The sequence below is a fragment of the Giraffa tippelskirchi genome, chromosome 7 (assembly GCF_054371585.1).
Source record: "Giraffa tippelskirchi isolate mGirTip1 chromosome 7, T2T-mGirTip1v1.2.pri, whole genome shotgun sequence".
Lineage (NCBI taxonomy): Eukaryota > Metazoa > Chordata > Mammalia > Artiodactyla > Giraffidae > Giraffa > Giraffa tippelskirchi.
The window spans coordinates 22,950,918-22,970,809 of record NC_137281.1 but is presented as its reverse complement, the minus strand read 5'-3'; the positions used below and the strand labels follow the sequence as shown (position 1 = coordinate 22,970,809).

Genomic DNA, 19,892 nt, shown 5'->3' with positions numbered 1-19,892 from the left:
CCCTCTCTTTCTCTCTCTTGCCACCTAGTCCAGCTGACAAAACTGCAGATTCATCCTTTGCTCCTTCTGACCCATCTAACATTCATACTTGAAATGTGTATTTCCCTGTGCTTAAGTAAATGCTAAGACAGTCATCATGGTGGTAAGAAACAGATCCATTTTGCATCGACGAAAATCTACAAATAACATGGAAAAATTAACTTCGATTATTTTGGTAAGCAGTGTGCACCTTTATCCACAACACATTTCAGATCATGGGCTGAATTTTTCCCCTCCCCCAAATCATTTCTGAACCACCTACTTCTCCCAAGAGTTGACTGTCAGAAATGCAAACAAACTTAAACTTACCTTTGGCCAAATATACTTAGAATAGAAAATTGTGTATTCAACTTAATAACCTTCCAGGAGGCCAGGGCGGGTTAGGGGAGATGGAGACAATGAATGTCTGTGTGAATTAGCAAAGAAGAGTCATGTTAAAAGATCTCCATCATGTAAATAAATCTTGGCTGACCCGGCTGACCCTTCAGGTTAGCATGTGATTTTTCTCCTTCTTTGGGCCAGCATTCCCAAGTAGGTGGTTGTGTCTTCCTACTTCCTTTTCCCCAACACCCATTCCTTATTTAGTTCCCAAAAAGCTGACTCCATTACACTTGTGATGGTTAATTTTATGTGTCAACTTGTCTGGGCCACAGAGTGCCCAGACATTTGGTCAAACATTATCCTGGCCATGTGAAAGTGTTTCTGGATGAGATTAACATTTTTTTTTAATTATTCATTTATGTTATTTATTTGCCTGTGCCAGGCTTAGTTGCAGTATGCAGGATCTTTAGTTGAGGCATGAAAACTCTTAGTTGTCACATATGGGATCTAGTTCCTTGACCAGTGATCAAACCCAGGCTCTCTGCATTGGGAGTGCAGAGTCTCAGCCACCTGGACCACCAGGGAAGTCCCAAGATTAACATTCGAATCCATACACTGAGTAAAGCAGGTTATCCTCCCCAACGTGGGTGGTGGTGGTAGTTTTAGTCGCTCAGTCATGTCCATGGACCAGGCACCTCTGTCCATGGGATTTTCCAAGCAAGAATACAGGAGTGGGTCACCATTCCTTCCCTTTGGGATCTTCCCAATCCAGGAATCAAACCCAAGTCTCCTGCTGTACAGGCAGATTCTTTGCCACTGAGCCACCAAGGCTTCATCCAATCAACTGAAGGCCTGAATAAACACAAAGTCTGAGTAAGAGGGAATCCCCCCTGCCTGAGCTGGGACATTGGTCTTTTCCAACCTTCAGACTCAGAAACATCTGCTCCTCTTGGGTCATTATGAAAGCATACTGGCTTTCAGATTGGAACTTTTACCATCAGCTCTCCCAGTTCTCAGGTCTTTGGGCTTCGACTTACACATCAACTCCTCTGGGTCTCCAGCTTGCCAACTGCAGGCCTTGGGACTTCTTGGCCTCTGATTCCTTATAATAAATCTCTTTAATAAACACATGCACATACATGCACATACACAGGCACTATTGATTCTATTCCCCTGGAGAACCCTGACTAACACAGCACCATTGAAGCCATACTTTCAAATGTCACCAGTGTTCTATCCCTGTCTGGTTCTATGGGCTGATCTCCCTGCTCACCCCTGTTGATGCTGACACTCGCTAGTTTGCCCACCTCTCGAGGTCCTCCTTCCTCTCCTTTTTTCTTGGTTCTCAGTCCTTTCTCATAACTTTCTCCAGTTCTCACCCCTGCAATTCCCATTTCTCTACTTAATCATAACCCTCAGTTGTCCTCTACCTTCAGCACAGTATCTCCTGCCACCTATTAGCCATTGCTCCTCATTACTCCCATCTCACCTAAAACTCAGTGTCTGAATCTTCTTTCCCTTAAAATCATTCTTTCTCCTCTTAACTCTTATTGTGGCTGAATGCCTCTGTGTCTGCTTCCCCCACCCCAGGATCCAATAATCACACAAGTCTTGTTAGTTTTTCCTTTCATCTCCAGACACACCTTCTTTTCTTTCCCTCTGCTTCAACCCTAGCCCAGCCCTCATCCCCACATGTAACAGCCTTCCTAATGGCCTCCCTGCCTCAGTCTCCTTCGCTTCTTCATTCTGCACACCACTGCCACATGGACTATAGCAGAACATTATTTCACCACGTCTGTCCCCTCTGCAGTGACCTCCAGTGACTCAAGGCAAAGCCCAGACTTTGTTCCTGAGCCTCGAAGCCTCTCCACCATCTAACCCACCTTTCTAGTGTGGTTCTCAAGATAAAATAGAACTCCAGGCACTGGAGCCATATTGCATAGTACTGCCCTCCTGATACACTCTGTACTCCTTCTAACACTAAAAAATATAGAATGTAAATGACTATATTTTCCAGTTCAAAGTCCCCTTCCTTCATGCATTTTAAAAATATGTATTTGGCTGTGCCAGTTCTTAGTTGCACACCAGGATCTCTGATCTTTGCTGCAGCATGTGAGCTCTTGTGGCATGTGAGATCAAATTCCCCCACCAGGGATTGAACCTGGTCCCCTTGCATTAGGAGTGTGGTGTCTTAGCCACTGGACCACCAGGAAAGTCCCCATGCACTTTGAAATCACATACAATCTGGGTGAAAATATGATTTACAAGAAGTTCACTATAAAACTTTAGGCAGATAAATGTTTCCCAGCTTGCTTTGCAATTCTTACTATTAGCTACAATCATCATGGTTGCTGCACTCAGATGAGGCAGTGATAACAGCGTGAATTCTCAACTCAAGCTCCTCCTGGGTTTGAATCCCAGCTCGACCACCTACAAGCTCTGTGTGCTCAGTCACTCAGTCATGCCTGACTCTCTGCGACCCCATGGACTGTAGCCCACTAGGCTCCTCTGTCCATGGGATTTTCCAGGCAAGAATGCTGGAGCAGGTTGCCATTTGCTTCTCCAGGGGATCTTCCCGACTCAGGGATCGAACCCCTGTCTCCTGTGGCTCCTGCATTGGCAGATGGATTCTTTACCACTGGCGCCACAACTTGGGCAAATCCCTTAACCTCTTAGGACCTCAGTTTCGTTGTCTGTGAGATGGAAATAGCAATAATCACACTCGTAGGACTGTTTCAAGGCTTTATAGGAAGTGGTTGCGTGCATGCAGCTAAGTCACTTCAGTCATGTGAAGTCTTTGCAAAAATGGTTAGGCCAGTGTAAATGCTCACAGTAAAGGCTGAGCTTTAGCGCTCATCACATTGTTGTTGCTGTTGGTGAGCTGCCAATGCAGGACTGGAATTACCCCATGGAGCTGCCCTCCTGGAATGCCAATTTTACAGCCAGGAATGAATGGGCATGCTGCTGCCCCCCATCTTGGCTCACCTTCAAAAGTTCTAAGTATGCGCAGGTCATAGAGACCTCCTACCTGGAGGTGCCTCTGCTTCTGTCTGTCAGACACTCTATAAGGACTATTACATGCATTCTCATTTCAACCTCTCAATCACCCATAGAATGAAACTGAGGCTCTCAGAGACTTGGTTATGTGCCTAAGGCTACATGGCTAGAATTCGAGCTCAAATCTAGCTGTGCTTTTTTCGTGCACCTCTCTGGCTTTTTTCCTATCTCTGCCATACCATCCAAGTCATTCTCACTCACTTACCCAGACCCCTCCACCCCATCTTCCAATAATAAATTATTATCTAGTCAGGACATCTATTTATTTTTAGTTGATTCAGAGGTAAAGCAGTGAGATGTCTTTTCTGGCTCTCTGGTTGTTGTATTTGAAGCTTACACCTTCCTAAGCAGTGGCCCTAGAGCAGCAGAAAAAGAAGAGACCAAGGCCTTCAGGCACCTGATCCTTCTAAAGCTTTCCTGCTTATATTATACCGTGGGGCATCGAGGGTGACAGGCAGGGCATCGAGACTGAGCTGCCGCGGGTCCAGTTTAATTGTTCTCATGCTGAGGAGGCTCAGAGAAGCAATGAGAATGAGAAGAACATCCCTGGACTTCAGTGTTAAGCTCCAAGTCTGAGAGCAGTCTGCCTGGTTGTGCTGAGGTCTTCAATGAAGTCATCACCGTGACCTGAAGATGGATATGAATTCTGCTGTAGAAATTGTGCTTACTTGTTTTTGCAGCCCAAATGCCATGATTATCCCAACATTAGCAAAGGGAAGAGCTTTATAATCATTCCACGCAGCATTACAAGGGCATGCAGTGCGGTCTGAGGAAGCCTGTTTCTGCTGTGCTGAAACTGTACTGTCATTACCGATTTAGTCAGGATAAGATCAACTAAGCTGAAGTAACAAACCCTGAAATCTAGCGGTTTAATACAACAAAAGCTTCTTTCTTTTTCATGCAAAGTCTGAACATTAGGACTCCTCTGGGGAGTGCCTTGGGGACCTGGCTGCCTCAGTTTAGGGACATCGCCATCTCAACAGAAGGCTTCCAGAGTGACCATGGCAGGAAAGCAGAGAACACGGAGGTGGCGCATGGACTCTCAGACACCTTAGCCTAGAAGTGACATGTGTCACGTCCACACACACTTTGGAGGCTGGAACTCATCACACGGCCCTCCCTACCTGCAGATGGGTGGAGGAGTGTCATCTCTTGGGTGACTAGGAAGGAGAGGAGAACAGGATATGAAGCACACTAGTAACTGCTACCATATATTTACATGAGAAGCTACCAGAAACATGAAAACAAGAATTCTCCAAACTTGTCCTGCTGAGAATACACTTTTTTAATTAACTACTTATTAAACTACAAAAGTAATACGCTTTCATGATAAAAAAAATAATTCAAAATGCACAGAAAGATACCAGGTGAAAAGGAATATTTCCCCTCCAATGTTACTTTTGCCCTCTCCTTCCCATCCTTCCGAGAAGTTTCTTACATATCTTTCCTGCTATTCTTTTTTTATGCAACAGTACGTCTTAGATAGTTTCATATCAAAACACATAGGGCTACCACCTTCTTTTAAATCCTTACATTAATTTAGTAAAAATGGCTGAACAGCCCCTTTGGGTTTTTTCTCATTTCTTGGTCTCATAAACAATGTTTTCTTTGCATAGTTTAGTTGATATTGTACATCCTAAGAGAAATTTTTACACATAGAATGCAAAGTCAGAGGGTATAGGCATTTTAAATTTTGAAATCTACTGCCAAATTACCCTCTCTAAAGATCATATGCACCAACTTATACATAAAGTTAAAAAATGGTATACCTGCTATTTATATATTGATGACATTGAGAAAATTTTCTGGATTTTGTTCGACATGACAATGACACTTTTTAAGTTCTTTATTTATCAGCATTAATTACTGAAGTATTTGTAGAAGAAATGATCTGATGACAAATTTGCTTTTTTAAAAAGCTAAATAAAGCACAGACATGTAGATCAATGCAACAGAATAGAGAGCCCAGAAATAAATCTGCAAGTATATGGGCAATTAATCTATGATAAAGAGAGCAATGGGGGGAAAGGGTCCTTCAATAAAATAGTGTTGGGAAAACTGGAAAGCTACATGCAAGAGAATCAAACCGGTCTACTTTCTCAAACCGTACACAAAAATAAAATGGATCAAAGACTTAAACATAAACCTGAAATCATAAAACTCCTAGAAGAGAACATAGTCAGTATGCTCTTTGACATGGATCTTAGCAATATTTTTTTAAGCAATATTTTTCTTTAATCTATCTCCTCAAGCAAGGGAAACAGAAGTAAAAATAAACAAATGGGAGTACATCAAACTAAAAAACTTTTACACAGCAAAGTGCACCATTGACAAAATGTAAAGACAGCCTACTGAATGGGAAAAGATATTTGCAAATGATATATCTTATAAGGGATTAATATCCAAAGTCACAAATAGCACATACAACTCACCATCAAAAAAATAAACACTCAATTAAAAAATAGACTGAAAACCTGAATGTATATTTTTCCAAAGAAGACATACAGTTGGCCAACAGACTCGTGAAAAGGTGTTCAACATAACTAATAATCAGGGAAATGAAAATCAAAACCACAATGAGGGCATCTCTGGTGGCTCAATAGTAAAGGATCAGCCTGCCAATGCAGGAGATACAGGGTTCAATCCCTGATCTGGGAAGATCTCACATGCCACAGAGCACTAAGCCCATGAACCACAACTATTGAGTCTGTGCTCTAGAGACTGGAAGCTGCAACTACGGAAGCCCTCGCGATAAGAGAAGCAATGAAAAGCCTGAGCACCGCAACTAGAGAAAAGCCCGTGCAGCAATGAAGACCCAGCACAGCCAAAAATAAATTGATTAAATTATTTAAAAAAACCAAACACAATGAGATATCACTTCACATCTCTTCAGAATGGCTATTATCAAAAAGACAAAGAATAACAAATGTTGCGAGGATATAAAGAACATTAAAAATAGAACTACCATATGATCCAGCAACTTCACTCCTGGGTACTTATTGAAAGAAAACAAAATCACTAATGTGAAAAAATATACAACAATATTCCTTGCAGCATTATTTACAAGAGCCAAGATATGGGAGCAACCTAAACATCTGATGAGTGGATAAAGAAGATGTGGTATATACATTCAATGGAATATTACTCAGCCATTTTATAAAATGAAATCTTGCCATTTATGACAACATGGATGGACCTAGAGGGTATCATCTAAATGAAATAAATCATACAAAGACAAATACTGTGTGATTTCACTTATATGTGGAATCTAAAAATCAAAACAAAACAGAAGCAGACTTAAAGAGAACAAACGAATGGCTGCCAGAGGAGAGAGAGTTTGGGGGTTGGGCAAATATGTGACAAGGATTAAGAGGTATAAACTTTCGATTATAAAATAAATAAGCCCCTGGGATGTAATGTGTAGCATAGGGAATATTGTCAGTAATATTTTAACAACTTTGTTTGGGAAGAAATGGTTACTAGACTTATTGTGGTGATCAATCATTTCCTAATATTATGTAAATGTTAAATCAGTGTGTAGTTCAGCTAAATCTAACATAATATTTTACAGCAAATATGTTTCAGTTGCATAAATAAATAATTTTAAAGATTAAAAAGACTCAAACAAAACAAGTGGACTAGGAATGGATGAAACAAGAATGGCAAACTATTTATTCATCATTGTTGAAGTGGGTGATTCATTATACTCTTCTCTGACTCTTCTGTATATTTTATATTTTCCATAATAAAACATTAATTCTTTAGGTTGACTCTAAGAGTAGAAGTGTAAGGCCCTCATCACAGCACATTATTAACTTCCTGATTAAATTCAGATGTGCCCTGGATGAGACCACATCTCACACGGTCAGCCAGTCAGGAAGAGTTGGAGGAAGATAGAGATTCAGGACAAGTAAGAAACTAGAGTTGAAAGAGAAAAAGGAGGAGGAAGTTGAAGAACGACAGAGGTTGCTATCCTCTCCATCCTCCCCTTTAGGTGAATCACCCAGAAGCTCCTGCTTTCAAGGGTGGAGCTGCACCTGGGCTTCTAAGACTGTGCACAGCAAGGAAGGGTGTACGCAGTGGGTAAGGAGGAGCAGGGTGAGCAGGAAGAAAGTGAAAAGCTCACCGAATGTGTAGCGCCTCCTCCAGTGGAGCCATTTATTCCGAGGGGAAAGGCCCTGTGCTTTCCCCTCAGAATTCTAGATTCAGATCCCTCCCTGAGTCAAGCCAGTGTGCTTGTCTTCCCAGAAGTCCACCCAAAATTGTTTGCAGATCAGCCAGAACCAAGCCAGTATTAAGATGATTCCCCTAGTGCCACTAATCTGTGACCATGAATATACAACTGTGTGCCTAAATCTGTGTGCCCAGCAGGAAAAAAGAAATAGTATATGTGAGAGAATTCAGAAAGAGGAAACTATTTTTTAGGTAAGAACATGAGCACTTAGCAGAGTGAAACCAAGTGTGAGTGTGGTCGGTGATTATATCCTCCTCTGGCAAGTCCCTGGTGGCTCAGATGGTAAAGAATCTGCCTGTAATGCAGGATACCTGGGCTTGATCCCTGGGTCAGGAAGATCCCCTGGAGAAGGGAATGGCAACCCACTCCAGTATTCTTGCCTGGAGAATCCCATGGACAGAGAAGCCTGGCGGGCTACAGTCCATGGGGTCGCAAAGAGCCGGACACAACTGAGGGACTAACACTTTCACACTTTCTGGCAAGTTCACTGAAGAAGTGACTAAATCCAAGAACTGGTTTCTCTCAGGATCTGAAACCCTGATCTCTAAGAAATCTATGAAAGAGATCATGTAAATGAAAGGGCCCTACATGAACATTCTTAGAACTTCATGAACGGAAGCACTCCACAGTCAGAGGACCACATATTCGTCCAGAGCGAATACTGTGCTCCATATCTGCCACATTGATCCCAGTCCTGTCCTGGCATCATACCCTTTCCTGTATGTGTAGCAGAAGCTATCAAAGTGGCCAATACTAGGATGTGTTGGGATCAACATACCCACAGCAGTCCAGGATGCCCACAGGAGGTGGTTTTCATCCTTGACATCCAGGTCTAGTTTGACATGCACTTGTGGTTGCTGTAGAAGATGCCACAGAGAGGGGGAAAGTGTCTTGATGAGAACGTGACTATCCTTTCCAAACGGAATCATCCATTCAGCACCAACTCGTGGGAGGAGATCCACTCAACACGTAGCCAAACAATTCTTCTAGTGACTTTCTGCCTCTGTGCTCCCACAGCCGTGCACTTCAATAGGGCAAGATGTGGGAAGAGTCATTTGCTTCTAAAGAGTCAGGTCACTTTTTAAAATTATGAAAAAGAGTGTTTGAAAACTGGTCTCCTGTTTATAGAATCTCTGATGAAGCTTCCACTTCCCTGTCTTTCTCTTAAGGTTTAAACCTGGTCCTTGGCCAGAAAGACAAACTCCCAGCCCATAAATACCAGAATAACATCCACAGTGTTCTGACCTGCTATGACAGAAAGAACAGTTAATACAGACTGGCCTGTGTGCCAGTTAGAACAGTATGGACTCTAATGTTGCACCCTCTACTGCAGCAGCCAGTAGCTACTATGGCTCATTCAAGTTACATTGATTAAAGTTAAATAAAATTTTAAAATTCCATTCTTCATCCACACTAGCCATGTTTCAAGTGGTCCAAAGTCACCTATCCTAGGGACTATCACACTGGACAGTGCAGATCTAGAACATTTCCACCATCACAGAAAGCTATGGGGCAATCTTACTGCTCTCACACCATCATTTAAATTAGCATGAGGCCTTTGAAGGGCCCCAAAATCCATGTAAAAACAAATGATGAAAAAAAATCATCAATTGGGTGCTTGCCAAGGAGCATAGCTAGGCACAGACCCTCTCCTCTGTTCTTTCCTTCCTGTCTTGAATGTTATCGTGTGTCTCCCAGGAGTGGGGGTTCTTAGGATCTGCCAAAAACGATTCAGATTCTGCTCTTAAAGGACTAACAATCTGGTTCAGGAGAGAAGAACTGTACAGAAGTAACGGTAATACCAGTAGAAAGTGATCGTTTCTTTGGAGAAGTGTGCTAAGTGTTCACGGAGTTCAGAGAAGCAAAAACTACTTCCAGCTCAAGAAAAGAAGTGGCTGTCAAAGCAGGAGGAATGTGGTGGTGAAGGAAGGACTCCTGAGCTGGAGGAAGGGCCCGGGCAGAGGCACAGAGGGAGAGAGCTTCTTCCCTTGGTGGAACGCTATCCTCCTCTCTTCCAGCCTCCAGCCTGAGGTAGACCCCTGCCGGCCAGCTGATTACCTCCTCGCACCCCCACCAAGCAGTGGGGGAAGCATGTCTGGCCCAATTGCCCTCTGTTTTGATTAAGGGTCAGTCATAGAGAAGAGAATTCACTCTAGCAAGTCAAAGCAGGGTATTAAACAATTTACAAAATTACCAGCAAAGCCAAAGACACAGACATTAGGTGGAGTTTTCAAGAGGGACTCTGAGCACCAGACCACCGAAGAGACTGCTGTCTGGTTTGTGACCAGGAAGCCACCATAAGCAGGAAGCCATACAGTGAGGAACCGGCCACCATGGGAAGCCCCAACACAGTGGCAGTGGTGCCACTGGAGAAACTGGCCCCAGAGAACATGGGCTTCCCCCGCCCCATGTCACCTTCTGTGCCTGTCTCATGCAGGGTCATCTAAGTGACAGAACTTAAATAACATTCAAAACCTTAGGTGCAAGAACACCTGGTAAATAAAAAATAGTATGGAAAATAATGGTTGCTAGTTTTCCAGGCTCTGAAGCACAGGAAGGAATGTTGGAAAAAGTGGGAATTTATTCCACCTCCAACTTGCCACAGCCTCATACCCCCAGTGATGAGAGACTTAATGGCCAGTCATACCGCCTGATGATTAGAACAACTTTCAAAGATCAGAAACTAAGACCTTTGGGAAGACTGTCAAAAGCAGAAAGCAGGAGGCAACACTCATATAATCACATTAACGGGGAAGAAAAACCTAGAAAAATTTTAAGGCAACTGCTTTCCAGGTGGTGCTAGAGGTAAAGAATCCACCTGCCAATGCAGGAGACACAGGAGGCAAGGGTTCAATCCCTAGGTCAGGAAGATCCCCTGGAGGACAGCATGGCAACCTACACCAGTACTCTTGCCTGGAGAATCCCATGGACAGAGGTACCTGGTGGGCTATGGTCCATGGGGTTGCAAAGAGTCGGACACAACTGAGTGACTGAGCATGCATGTATGAGGACTGAGCAGTCCTTTAAAAATCAAGAGTTCTAGAACCGTGCAACCTCTGCTTGGATGTAGCCACTGTGATTTCTAGTTTTTTGCAAAGAACCACAGGAACTGGTGGAGTTGTACAACATCTCACCCAGCCACACACTGATGAAGACTGAGGGAGGCTATTTTTAGGGTGAATTCCCAAGTCTGAAAAATGCTAGCAGGAAGCTGGCACCCAGGTCCTGGTTTTGTTTGTCATATCAGTCCCTGCTGAGGAAAGCAAACAGCAGGTAACTGTAGAACACACCTGTCTATAGCAGCTGTTTGATGTTAGCAGGCTTTGATTGTCAACTGAGCAATTTGCTTAGAATTTGGAAACAAAGGAAGGAGACTGTCAAGAGCCGGAGGAGCAGGTGACATGCAGCATGCCTACATGCTCCCAGCAGTCAGGAGGAGGACATGGGAGCGAGAGATTGGCACCAGAGGTGGTGCACTTAGGGGAGTGACAGCCTCCTATGGGGAAGTAATGGGATCTCTGCAACAAAATGCCAATTCCCTCTTCCAGTAAAGCCTTGATGTCACTAAAGACCGTGCTACTAGGGAACAGTTCTAACGAGTATCAAGGTCGGGCCTGGGGGAGGAAACGTGCATGGGTAAACAACAGTAAGAACTCCAGAAGGATGCTAGCCAGAAGGGTCTGTAGCTTATAGTGACTGATTTATTACTTTTTAAAAAGCGTCTCAACCTGCCTGTCTGTCCTTCAAGATCCATCTCAAGACGCATATCAATTCATTCACTCATTCATTCATTCATTCAAGACTATCTACTCAATTTACATCACACTATGCTAATCAAGGTGTCCACAAGAAGATAAATGAAAGAGACAATCTTCTCTAAAGCAACTTCTCTCTAATAGAGAGGTAAGACACGAATAAATAACTCCAGTACAGGAAAGCAGGTGAAATAAAGTTATGGGAACATTTGAGGATGAGATAGTTTACTTTACTTTGGTGAAGGGAAATTAGGAGAAAGATCTGGGAAACTTTCCTGGAAGAAGAAGCCACCGTGAAAGCCTTCATGAGCAGCCCTATATTTGGGGTTCAGCCCCTCCAAACAACCAGAGTACCTTGTCGCTGAGCTAGTACCAATGGTGTAAATTTAGTGGTCTGTCAATATATCTATTCTTCTAGTTATATCTGACCTAAATAATGAACTTTGAATGTTTATTCATATGTTGTTCAGTCAATAAGTTGTGTCCAACTCTGCAACCTCATAGACTATAGCATACCAGTCTTCCTTGTCCTTCACTGTCTCCTAGAGTTTGCTCAAATTCATGTCCATTGAGTCAGTGATGCTGTCTAACCGTCTCATCCTCTGCTGCCCCCTTCTCCTTTTGTCTTCAATCTTTCCCAGCCTCAGGGTCTTTTCCAATGAGTCTGCTGTTCATATCAGGTGGCCAAAGTATTGGAGCTTTGGCTTCAGCAGCAGTTTTTCCAATAAATATTCAGGATTGATTTCCTTTAGGATTAACTAGTTTGATCTCCTTGCAGTCCAAGGGACTCTCAAGTGTCTTCTCCAGCACCTCAATTTCAAAGCATCTGTTCTTCAGCGCTCAGCCTTCTTTATGGTCCAACTCTCACATCCGTACATGACTACTGGAAAAATCATAGCTTTGACTATATGGACCTTTCTCTGCTTTTTAGTATGCTCTTAGGTCTGTCATAGCTTTCCTTCCAAGGAGCAAACATCTTTTAATTTCATGACTGTAGTCACTGTCCACAGTGATTTTGGAACCCAAGAAAATAAAATCTGTCACTGCTTCCACTTTTTCCCTGTCACTGCTTTCCACTTCCCATTTGCCATGAAGTGATGGAACTGGATGCTATGATCTTCATTTTTTTAATGTTGAGTTTTAACTCAGCTTTTTCACTCTCTTCTTTCACCCTCATCAAGAGACTCTTTAGTTCCTCTTCACTTTCTGCCACTCGAGTGGTATCATCTGCATATCTGAAGTTGTTGATATTTCTCCCAGCAATCTTGATTCCAGTTTAGCCATTTAGTTGACAGTTAATAAATATTAGTTATTTTCTGACATGGGAATGGACCCGGAGGGGAAGGAAAATGTGATGGAATATCAGCTGGAAATGCAGGACAAGCCCTGGACAAACTTAGGTGTTAAGGATTGGTATTGGCAGCTTTGCTTGAATTCTTTATTATTATTTGTTTTAGAGTCAGTCCCTTCTGTACTCTGGAAGAGTGCTCACTGTCATGTTGGAGAGAATTGCTCTGAAAATCGCTATTTGTTTCTACCTATGACAAACAGAAAAGCACACATGATTCTAATTGAATTAAAAACCAGATGTAATGTGGGAAGTGTTGAAGATCGTTCTAACAACTGTTGGGAATGAGGAGTATCTATAATGAAACTGTGGACATGGTACTTTTGACTTTTACACCTCTCAAACTCCAATTTAAATTTAAATCCAAATGCTCTGTTCTAAGGGTAATTGTTCAGCATAAAATTTGAACTGAAATTAGCATCTCATCACCCTCACAAGGGGAAGCCTGAAAACTGACTCAAAGCCCAATGTTAGCTTTCCCATCAGACACTTCCAGGTCATTGCTGAAGCATCACTGGAAAAGAGCTGGAAAAGCAAAGATGCCCTCACAATTCTGTGACAGTCTGGGGAGCTCTGTGAATCCATCCCACAGGTAGGGTGGGAACAAGGAGTTCTTCAGACTATGAAACAGAAAGTGGAGGCGTGATGAGTGGACAATTGTCCAGAGGATTGTAATGCAGCTAAAGCACCCAGTGTGTGCATGCTAAGTCACCTCAGTCATGTCCAACTCATTGCGACCCCATGGACTATTGCCCACCAGGTTCCTCTGTCCATGGGATTCTCCAAGCAAGAATACTGGAGTAGGTTGCCATGCCCTCCTCCAGGGGATCTTCCCGACCCAGGAATCGAACCCAGGTCTCATTATGTCTCCTACCTTGGCAGGTGGGTTCCCAGAGACCCCACTAAGGACAGTCTCCATGTACGTCACCAGCAGCATGCAGAATTGGGGCCCATAGCCTACTCCCCACTTCCCCAGGCATCCTGCCATCACCCAAGCCCTGATGAAGAATGCCCAGCTAAGACAGGAGCTCTTTCCTTCAGGCAAAGCCCATCACTAAGTGAACTGTTCCTTGCCTCCCGAATATGGAAGAGGCGGGACGAGAGCGCGGGGTATGGTAAATTCTGGACATGCAACCAAATTTTACAGATGTTCCACAGAAGCTAAAAACCTTGTGCTGCCCACATACAAGAGGATGTAGCTCAGAGGAAGGTTCCACACACTGCTGAAGCCAAGACACACCTAACACTGCATGCTTTAAAACGCTCACCTATTTTTATCAATTCAGTAAGTCTTCTCATTGCAGCAATACTTGTCGAATATAGAAGCATTTGTATCACAGGAGACGGTGAGACTCCTTAATCCTTAAAAAGTGAACCTTCTCTCCCTGAGTTGATAGGCAAAGTAAATAAATTGACTTCAATAAAGGGAAATTGTGCAATAGTCAGGCCTTATAGCAGAGAGAAGCTGGGGCTCTGGGATCACAGGGCCTGAGTGCAAATGCCCACTCTTCACTTACTAGTGTATGAGTTTCCATGAGTTTCTTAGTCTCTCTGTGCCTCCGTTTCTTCATTTGTAAGATGAGGCTGTGCCTGCTTCATAGGGTAATAGTGAGGATTAAATGAATTAAAATTTATAAAGTGTTTAGAATGGTGTCTGGCACTCATAGAAGAGTTCATTGTTACTACTACTATTTCTGTTGTTGTCATCGTTGTCACCTGGTTCCTATAGCAGTTGGGTTTGCAACCCCTGGCCTAGAGCAGTGGCTCTCAACTGGGGACAGGTTTGCCTACCAGGAGATAGCAATATGGCAATATCTGGAGACATTCGAGCTGTGACTGAGGAGGAGCTTGCTACTGGCTTTTAGTGGGTAGAGGTAAAGAACACTGCTGAACGTCTTACAATACACAGGAAAGTCTCACAACAAAGAATTATCTGGCCTAATGTCTTCTGTGTCAACTGTGTCAAGGTTGAGGACGCCTCAACCTTGCGTGTAGATGCACGCCACACACACGGCAGTCTGAGGTCTTACCCCTCACGTAGAGGGAACCAGGGAACAGGGAACTAATCTCTTCTGCAGTCAGGATGCCGAGTTCTCTCTACTCTTCCTCTTCTCCTTCCCACTCCTCCTCTTCCCAACTTTGGGGAAATCTCTTTTAGGCTGCCTTCATGTTTCTTCAAAACTCCTGCCCATTCACTGTTAGATGTTTACCATCCCTAGCTCCTTAGAGAACAAAGTGCCAATGATACCTCCCAATCATTTCAACTACCAATAAAGTTCAGGAGGGGCATTTCATTTCCAGCCCTTTTAGGTCTAGTGACACCTTTATTAGAACCATTATGCTAAGAAGCTAAGCTTTAGTATTATGGAAGTCAGAAAGACCTTCACCCTGCCTTATAACATGCCCCTCTGGAGGCAGAGACCAGACTACTTGCTTGTAGGAAGAAAAGGAGAAGAAAGAAAGAGAAAATAGAATATTATGTGTAAATAATATCTGGCCACATTCAGGATACTTTCTGCAATAGATGTTCAGTACAAGGATCCCGAGAAACTTGGAGCAGCACAGGGACCTTTTTTCCATCAGCCAAAGAGTCATCAAGCTAGATGTTTTCATGGGGCCATTTCCATGAAGCTTCAACACGCACAACAGCCAGTGTGGAAACTCTGGGTTTTTTTTACTGCTAGTAATGTATCTACCAGACATCCCTAACTCTCAACCCATCGCTGACCCTGTCCCTGTAGCACCAAGGACTGGGTAGGGAAGAGGGTGGGGAAGGAGGGAGGAAAGGAAAATGTCTATTTCTTCTGTTACTCAGTAACTGAGATACGGTGGTTTGTGTTTCGGCAGAGTCAACAGAGCTACATCAAAACCTCAAATGCCATCTTCACTCTGAGTCCTGCTGCTTATTAGGCAAATTTGTGCATCAGGCTCCTTGCAAGAAGAATTGGACCCACCTCCTCATTTTCCACCAGGATTCACACTTTCCAAAAAAGAAGCTGGGTTGAGTTGTGTTGTCTCTATTCAATCTGGAAAACCCTAATGAGCAGAATCTACACCAAACTTGTACAGAGGCACTGACCCTCATGCTCAACCCATAGACAGTGCCAACCCCTCTCCATTTACCCATGGGCCAGTCCTTTCTGCACATAGGACTATAGAAAATTGTGCAGGGAGGAGCCTCTTTGGGCCATTTTCCCTGAGAAAAGGCACGTACTCTGGCTCTCAGCCTGGCCAGCACACAAGGTGGTAGAAAAAGCACAGCATCTAGTGTCCTAAGATCTAGATCTTGTCCTTATTCTGTGTGATTTTGTTCCAGTCCCAACTTTTGTAGCTGTTAATCTCTCATCTGAAAAATGTGTCCCACCTACATTATAAGGTTGCCGTGCAGTTCAAATAAGGTAACAGTCATGAAAGTACTTAGAAAAGCTATAAGAACTGTAATAATGTTATTCCTTGGCTATAGATTAATGAACATAATAAGATTGCTATTGGAGGTATTAGCATAATAGCACAGATTGTCCTTCCCTTTAATGAAATTCATCACAGATAAAGACTCAGACTCTTTTCTTAACCTTCTCTTGCCATCTTTGTTCAGTCAGAGGCCATGAGGTTCAGTGGTTCCCCAGCCAAATACCTCTGTGTGGATAAAGTTTCCAGAAGGCGACTCTGCCTAAACAGACGTCGTTTAGGTAGAGATTAGACAACCTCCTGGAATGTTCCAAGGCCTCTTGCCTCTTGCCTCTCACAAGAGGATCAACAAGCATTTTTAACTAGTAAGTGTGGAAATGATCCTTCGTATAAATCAAACCAACTTTGATTAGAAAACATGTTCAAAGTTGTAGATAACTGAACATTTTGCCAGTTACAAAGACAGTGCTACCCCTTCCTAGTTAGAAGTACCTTGAGCTGATACAACTTCCCTGGTGGTCCAGTGGTTAAGAATCCACTTGCCAGTACAGGGGACACGGGTTTGATCCCCAGTCTGTGTAGATCCCATGTGCTGCAGAGTAACTAAGCCCGTGCACCACGACTTCTGAGCCCGCACTCTAGAGCCCACATGCCTAGAGCCCGTGCTCTGAAACAAGAGAAGCCACTGCAATGAGAAACCTGTCCTCCGCAATGAAGAGTAGTCCCCACTCACCTCAACTAGAGAAAGCCTGCTCACAGCAGTGAAGACCCAACGCAGTCGAAAAATAAAATATTTTTAATAAAAAAAATAATTTAAGTCCCTGACAGAGGCTGAAGGGCTGGCTTGACCTGAGCTACCCAGCCATGTAGATAGGCAGGCATGGGGCAAGACTGTCTGGCAAAGGCCTTCCAGAGACTTCGGTGCAGTAGGGCAGGCACAGAGCCACGTGTGCTGCCAATAGCTTGGCTCATGGTTTTCTCTTTCCAGATCCAAATGTCACATGACTGATATAAAATTCCTTGCAGTGCTTCTCTTCATTTCCTCTCTGGCTTCTTTTTTCTCACAGCCTCCGTGGATACATCTACAGTCATCAAGTTCTCTTTGTAGAGTCAGGAACCACTACCAACAGCTCGTCCTAATTCCACATTGCTGCCATTCGCTCTCTTCTCAATTTCTCTCCATGTTTCCTGTCCCAGCGAGCATTAGAACAACAGCTTGGTACCAGCTGAGTAAGTGAATTGTGACTGCATTTTTCCCCTTATTAGAGGACCCTACCCTCTAAAGGAAACCGCTTCAGAAACTATCTTTTCTTCCCCCCTCAAAAGACCTTTCCATAATCTCCCTATGTTTTTAAGTTTCTCATTGCTTGACCTTTAGAATGTGGACGGTTTCAAGCCCAGCTCTGCCTTGTCTTCATTTGGCTATTAAAGCTCGCTTTCTGTCTTTTTAAAAGAGATATTCATAAAGTAGAGAGTTCATCCAAGAACTAGGGCCATGCAAAGACCATCAGCCTGGAGAATGCTACTTCCAGCCTGGGAACACAGGCAGGCTGCTGACAACACCTCGACGCAGGGAGAGATGACCTTGCGTGGGAAAGAAAGGGCTGGGCCTCGGAAGCAGGCCTCTTAGCCTCCACAACACAGCCACTCACCCTGGGAAGAGCAAGAGTGCAGAAAACAAAGACTCATTTGGCATCTCTGATATCATCTTTGGAAGTGAATAAGACAAATAACTTAAAAGGGCCAGGGGAGATCGATGACGCTGCTAACTTGAGACTGTCCATACGAGAGTCTCTGATTTATCAGCCTTCATGAGAGCGGATAAGCTCTCGAAATGAGTGCTCTGTGATCAACGACTGGACCTCCTGCTAATCTGTGTTGCTCTCCTGGCTGGGGTTGTACATGTGGAGGGGGAGGTGACTGTCACAGGGATTGAAAATATGCACTTTGATTCCATTATTCACTGGTCCACCGGTTTGCCTTCTTACTCCAGGGCTGTTAATTGTGGCATTGCAAGGTACAACCCAAAGCTGGCAGGAATTGTATTTCGGAACAGGTTTGGGGTGGGGAAAAAAGAAAGCTATTGCTGACAGTGAAGCTCTTTCTTTTTTTTTTTTTTTTTTACCCCTATTATCATGAAAGCTGCGTTCCTTGTATTAGCAGAATGGAGTCAGAGAGACCGTGCAGCCATTCAGAAAGGAGGAGGGGAGTTCTCCCCAGGGCAGGGGGACGTGCGGGACCCAGCAGGGGGAGGGAAGCTATTATGAAAAATAAAAATAAGAAAATAGAGCTGTAAAGTGGGCGAGTAACTGGACTAAATATTGGTGCTGAACAGCATCTGAGCACTAGCTGGGCCTGCCTGAGTAAGATTAAAATCTGCAGGGAAATTTTGTTCTTTAGCACTGGCAGAAATTAGGAATAAATTCAATTGCATTCTGCACAATAGCTGGAAGCGATTGAGGTTAAGTGGCCTCGCTCTCTGATGTGTTAGTATTACTGAGCACTCTCTGCCCATGTGACTCCCTGCAATCTGCTCCTGGAACACGTCGCCATGGCAACTGATGATTTCTATTACAGTACATTCAAGTTCACATTCTAGGCCTGTCATATGCTTGGAAATTTCCAGTTAAAATATTTATTTATGAAAAAAGCAAAAAAAAAAAAAAAAACCCCAAACACCCCCAGACTCTTTCAGGGATAGAAAACAAAAAGATGCCACTATGCTGTGTGATTTATCTACAGTCGAGAAGAGAATGTTGCATTTTCAACTTAGCTATTTGTTGCCACCAAACAGAAAATTCCCCACGGAGTGGCTGACTTTGTTGGGGAGGGGGAAAGTTGAAATCTCACCTACTGTGGTTTGTGTGCAGGTGTGACGTTGGTCTGAGGGCAGAGTAACAGAAGTGGCCTGAAAAATCTGCAGATCAGAGGTTCCTCTTGGCTTTTTGAGACACATGGTTCCAACCTCAGCCTCCCACTAAGGTTCTGCATCTGTTTATCTTAGTCATCTCTCAGCTGGGAAAGAGCCACACACATTCCCCAGCTATGATGAAGGGGAGATGGGATCCCTCGTTGGTTGGGTCAATATTCTGGAGTCCTCAGGGGTTCTCAAGCTGACCCTGGAGAGGAGGAGGGCAGCCAGGAACGTAACAGGGCACTGTTCTGTCATAGAAGCCTTACCGTGTTCCACAACAAAGGTTGATGTGACCCTCTGTGTACACCTCCCAGGCACTGCCCACGGGGCCCCAGGCACACCTAACTCTTTCAGGAAGACTTCTGTTTAGGCTTGATTATGCCCAGTGATTTCTCCCCAGAGAAAGACAATCAAGGGTTAACTAAGCCTATCCTGAGAAAGAAAGCATTGTTTCCTAGCCCTGCGCTACAAAAGGAGGAGTTGCTAACAAGGCCTCCTCTACTTCTTCTCCTTAGTCAAGCACATTAAATATGTTAATAAAAGATTCCCCAGTTTTTCCTCCATCAGAAGCTTCCAGGTGGCTACAATCACCCTAGGTGCCCAATTACCTGGTGAAGGTGTCCTACAACTCACAGATGGTTCTCTCTAGCTATTAACATCTCCAATATCTTTTTTATTTTGCATTGTAGCTTCTGCTGTGTCTGATTGGAATCATAACCTTGTTTCTAGCTAGAACCCACTTTGTTTAGTGAGGCTGTGTTTTCTTAACTTGATCAGTAGAGTCACTGGATTGCTTGTTTAAAATACATAGTCCCA

At 43.7% G+C, this 19,892-nt stretch overlaps 1 protein-coding gene and 1 long non-coding RNA gene across 2 annotated transcripts in view; one reads left to right on the top strand and one right to left on the bottom strand.

The window, feature by feature from the left end:
• The window catches only part of PMFBP1 (polyamine modulated factor 1 binding protein 1), a 443,606-nt gene that overhangs the window by 353,837 nt on the left and 69,877 nt on the right, over positions 1–19,892 (top strand). The window contains exon 15 of the mRNA XM_081512569.1: positions 17,230–17,392. The gene's annotated coding sequence lies outside the window, so the exon portion shown is untranslated. The remainder of the gene's footprint in view (positions 1–17,229; positions 17,393–19,892) is intronic.
• On the bottom strand, positions 3,089–19,259 carry LOC145514584 (uncharacterized). The gene is made up of 2 exons (XR_014060254.1): positions 19,013–19,259; positions 3,089–4,044 (listed from the first exon to the last, which is right to left on the bottom strand). It is a non-coding gene; the product is annotated as an uncharacterized LOC145514584 (long non-coding RNA).